This window comes from Aquarana catesbeiana, linkage group LG01, assembly GCF_042186555.1.
Source record: "Aquarana catesbeiana isolate 2022-GZ linkage group LG01, ASM4218655v1, whole genome shotgun sequence".
Lineage (NCBI taxonomy): Eukaryota > Metazoa > Chordata > Amphibia > Anura > Ranidae > Aquarana > Aquarana catesbeiana.
Window position 1 is genome coordinate 6,117,110 of NC_133324.1, and position 5,490 is coordinate 6,122,599.

Consider the following 5,490-nt stretch of genomic DNA (forward strand, 5'->3'; position numbering starts at 1 on the left):
TGGAGGGGGGATTATGGTGTTGGGTTGTTATTCAGGGGTTGGGCTTGGCCCCTTAGTTCCAGTGAAGGGAACTCTTAAGGCGTCAGCATATATACAAAGACATTTTGGACAATTTCATGCCCCCAACTTTGTGGGAACAGTTTGGGGACGGCCCCTTCCTGTTCCAACATGACTGAGCACCAGTGCAAAGGATAAGAGAGACCCTAGAGAATAAAATAGAGATTGTTGCAATATTTTATGTCACACGGTACTTGCACAGCGGTCTTTCAAACGCAATTTCCAAAAAGTTCACTTTAATGATTTAAAAAACAAAAATTGCGCACGTGCGTGGAATGGAGACAAACTACGGTAATCAAAAATCTCTATAGGCGACTCTTTAAATTTTTTTAAAGGTTACCTGTTTAGAGTTACAGAGAAGGTTGTGTGCCAGAATTGCTGCTCTCGCTTTAACGTTTGCAGCGATACCTCACATGTGTGGTTTGAACACCATTTACATGTGATTGCTTGACTTACGTATGCGTTCACTTCTACGCGAGCACGGAGGGTTGGGGGCACGTTACATTTTTCTTTTTTTCTTATTTATTTTACTTTTTATTTTTTATTTTTACACAGCCCTTTTATTTTTTATCACTTTTATTCCTATTACAAGGAATGTGAACATCCCTTGTAATAGAAATAAGGATGACAGGTCCTCTTTATTGAGAGATCTGGGGTCAAAAAGACACAAAATCTCTCCTTTACCTTTAAAAGCAAAAGAAAATATTTTTTCTTTAACTTTCGCTTTAAACATTTTTTTTTAGTATGGATTTCAGACGTCGCTCCAGTCCTCCAAGGGCATAGAGACGAGTGGTGGCCATCTTGGCCTCACTTTTCTCCATGCCCAGCTAATGGCTGCATCAGATCGTTCCACCGGATTGGGCTTCACCGATGGGTCAGGGAACGACTGGAAAGCGATGGAAGGGGGGCATCCCTCCTGCCACTTCTAAAAGTGATCCCGCTGCAAATCTGCCCGCAAGGACCACTTTTTTTTTTTTTTTTTTTTTTTTTTAGCGCAAGCGAAGGTTCTTTACACAGAATAGCAGATGGTTGGTAGGGCAGTTTGGGGTACAAATATGATAAATAAATAACAGATTCTGAAGAGTTGGAGCTGGCTGCTGGCCTCCTGGGTCTTGTATTGGCGACGTGATTGGCTGATTGGTGGTTCCCGGGCCTCCTATCAGGGAGGTAATTGGCTGGTAGCTGGCCCTCGGGTCTTGTATCGGCCACGTAATTGGCTGGTTGGTGGTTTCCGGGCCTCCTATCAGGGAGGTAATTGGCTGGTAGCTGGCCCTTGGGTCTTGTATCAGCCACATGATTGGCTGGTTGGTGGTTCCCGGGCCTCTTGTACCAAGGGTGTAATTAGCTGGTTATTGGCCTCTGGGTCTTGTATCATTAAAGAGATTGGCTGATCGCTTGAGTGGCTGGAATCTCATCCTCCTGTCCTTATGTTTGATTAATCCTTTGCTGATCAGTTAGGGAATTAGCATGGCCAGCCACGGGCCCAGCCCTAAAGCCATGAGATGTGCCAGGACAAATTTCGGTATGTTCCGTGCCCACAGGGGTTTAAAATGTTCTGTCAGGCAGATCTTCCCTTCTGTGTACATCTTTCCGTTAAGGTCTGGAATGGAGATTTCAGGGGCCGTGGCCGGGTAAGTGACCAGAATATCAAACTCCACATCAAACTCGTACTTCAGCAGCTCGTGGACTTACCAGCATTTCCTGAACCACCAGGTGCCTTCTTTATTCGACTCCAACCTGAACCAATCATTGTCCGCCTTCTTGTTGTTCTCCAATTACTTAATAAGGGTCTGGTACTCCTCCTTCAGGCGCTGCACTCACAGTTGTCCTGCGGGCTGGCCCCAGTCTTCAGCAGCGGGATCTCTGACACCACCCGGCGTGTAGTCTCATCCACCACGATGACGGACGAGAGAGGAGGAGTCCGCAGGACCACTTTTATCTGGAAGAGAATCTGCCATAGTAAAAAAAAAATATCAATGGAACACTACACCCCTTTTCGGAGCTGCAGTCCATGTTCTGCCTGCCCTGCTCGATGCAGTTATATTATCTACAGTTGCGTCACGCAGTCCAGGTGCCACCAGGGGTCAACCTTTGGACACAGTCACCCACCACAGTATTTAATTACATGACTTAGGTGACCATTTATGACCACTTATAAGGGATTTATATCATAGTGCTACTCAATGTTAATAAACAGTTTCCTCCGTGACCACCCTGATAATGCGTTCTCCCACTGGTAAAGGGATGTTGGTGTATTTGAAGATGAACAGTGAGAGGAGGCATTTATTGGCAGTCCAACAGCATTCCTTAAATGTGGCTCAATGCCTCTCACAACTGTATTTGCTTTTAAGAGTACTTTACAATTCAATTCAATACAGAAGGAATCAGAGGGCCCTGCTCATTAAAGCTTACAATCTAGGAGGGAGAGTCAAGTGATACAAAAGGGTAATAGCTGTGGGGAATGAGCTGATGAAGAAAATAGAAGTGCAGTTGTTAGGTGGAGGGAGGATGGGCTTCTCTGAAGAGAAACGTTTTCAGGGATCGCCTAAAAGTGGATAGATTAGGAGACAGTCTGACAGATTGGGGCAGGGAATTCCAGAGGATGGGAGAGGCTTGGGAGAAGTCCTGAAGGTGAGTATGGGAGGAGGTGATAAGGGAGCTAGAGAGCAGGAGGTCTTGGGAGGAATGAAGAGGACAATTTGGTAGGGTTAGTGATGTAGCTGGGGGCGGAGTTGTGGATGGCTTTGTAACTAATTGTTAGTATTTTTAATTTTAATTTGTTGGGTGAGTGGCAGCCAATGGGGGGATTGGCAGAGAGGGGTAGCAGACACTGAGCGGTTTGTAAGGTGGATGAGTCTGGCAGCAGCATTCATGACAGACTGAAGGGGGGAGGAGTCTATTTAAAGGTAAGCCAATGAGGAGTGAGTTGCAGTAGTCGAGGTGAGAGATAACCAGGGAGTGAATCAGGAGCTTTGCAGTGTCATTGGTTAGAAAGGGACATAGTTTAGAGATGTTGCGGAGGTTGAGGTTGAGCTTTGGAAAGGGATTGGATGTGGGGCCAAAAGGAAAGTTCAGAGTCCAGGATAACACCTAGCACCCTGTGGGGACGGGTGGATGGTTGTGCCATTGCTCTTGACAGACAAGTCAGGGGAAGAGGCACGTGGGGGAGGAAATATTATAAGCTCGGTTTTGGACACGTTAAGTTTGAGGAAGTGATGTGACATCCATACAGATATGTCTGTTAGTAAGTTAGTGATGTGTGAGGAGACTGATGGAGTGAGCTAAGGGGTGGAGAGACAGATTTGGGTGTCATCAACGTAAAAATGATATTGGAAGCCATGGGGAGGCTATCAGCTGACCCAGGGAGCCGGTGTAGATTGAAAACAGGAGGGGTCCAAGAACAGATCCTTTGGGGACCCCAACTGAGAAAGGAAGAGGAGAGGAGGAAGTAGAATTGTAAGTGACACTGAAGGTGCGGTGGGATAGGTAGGATGAGAGCCAGTGAAGAGCACAATCACTGAGTCCGCGGCCATCCGGAGGTATGGCCCGCATGGACCCGGCTGCGGTACACTTCCAACGCCACGTAAGCGTGCATTGTAGGATTGAGGCGTCCTCACCTGGGCGGCTGAGGCGTCCTTACCTGGGCGGCTGAGCCGTCCCGGCATTGGCACCAAAAGATTCCTCCCATGTTGTCGCAGATGTATAGTGTCGGTATGGTGGCGTCATAAGACCTAACGCCACCCATCTGGCGTATGGGGATGTGGCGTCGATGTGTAACGCGAAGACATCAGCCCACCCCATGGGAGGAAGGAGGAGGGAATGCTAACAGCTCATGACCAGATTATATGACACAAAGAACACAGAATGGGGAATTGACTATTTGTCAGTTAATGGTGGATGGAGTTGGTAACCCCCAACCAGTAGGTATCAAATCCCTCATAAAAGGGGGGGAGATAACCCAATGATAAATAATATTAAGACAATAATGAAAGTTGATAAAGGATAACTTAAACTGCTGTTATCAGATCAGATTAAACATAAAACTGCGTGCTTCCATCCCTATTGAACACGAGAAAAGAGAGGGTTGGGATTTGGGACTTTAAATGAAGCGGTGACCTGGTAAGGTCATATGCTTCCATACCTATATCCATCCCAGTATATTGCAAGAAAAAATTGTAAAAACATTATGGTTTCATACGACTGTATATATATTAACTGTATTGAGATACCAACCACTACTATCATTAATATGTTTTAACAATTTTTTCTTGTAATATACTGCCATACAATAAATTTTGACTTATTTAATAACTACGTGCTTCATTTAAAGTCCCACCCTCTCTGTCCTCCTTTCTCAATAAATAGGGATGGAAGCATATGACCTTACCAGGTCACTGCTTCATTTAAAGTCCCAAACCCCAACCCTCTCTTTTCTCATGGAGGGGAGTTATAGACGTCCCAACGTGAAGACCCCGAATAGTGTGTACTGGGAAATTCTGTGTGACCTCCCTGTAGAAGACATCACTAGACAGACTATAGCTAGAGCCAAGCTTTTCCAAGCACGTAGATTGCTTTTAAGACGCTGGAGTTCCACGGATCCTCCTACAGTGAAGGAGTGGTTGTCTCTGATGGGTGACACCTTACGGCTCGAAAAGTATATTTGGCAACATAGAGGGTGCTTTGGAAAATTTGATAAACTATGGTGCCCCATGGCTAGACACTCTGGGTTCAGCCCCGGTTGACCTTGTCCTGAATCGTTTATTGATTGGGTAGGATTTAAACTGTTACCTCTTTAGCATTTGCTCATGGGGGTTGGCGGGAGGTATTTATTTATATGTTAAATGAGTTCTCTGTTTAATGACACGTTGTGAAGACACCACCGGTGTCCTTGCCTGTATTAGCCCTAAAAATTGTATGTATTGGCACCCTGGGATGTACTTGTAGGATGTACACGCTTTGGAATTTGTATTGTCTATTTTCTTTTTCCAATAAAGCTTTTTTCTTGAGAAAAAAAAAAAAAAATCACTGCCACTGTCACTACTCCATCACCTACAATAAACCATTGTGCCAAGGGTAACCATCCCTCCTGCCCACCCCTTGTCCCGGGCCAAGGCAAGGCTTGCATGGGCTTGGATAAAGGCTTAAGCTCCCAAGGCTTCCACATGTCAGTTAAGAAGAGTAGGTGTAGGTCACAAATGGGAGATAGGGCTGTCTCTTCCTCAACCCACAGTGGGGCTTCCTCTGAGGGGAACCAATGTTTGAGTTGGTCCAGCTGTTCTGCCCAGTAATAGTCTCTCAGGTCTGTTAGCTCCACACCACTTGATCTGTGTTTAATCAGGCAAGAGTATGAGCATCTGGTTCCTCTAAAATGTTAAGGAACATTAAGGAACTAAAGAAACATTCATTTATTGATACACTAATATCCTTTGCGTG

At 45.5% G+C, this 5,490-nt stretch overlaps 1 pseudogene; it reads right to left on the minus strand.

Annotated features, from left to right (window-relative positions):
- Nucleotides 1-1,406: 1,406 nt before the first annotated feature.
- On the minus strand, nucleotides 1,407-3,745 carry LOC141124116 (ubiquitin-fold modifier-conjugating enzyme 1 pseudogene; annotated as a pseudogene).
- Nucleotides 3,746-5,490: the final 1,745 nt, after the last annotated feature.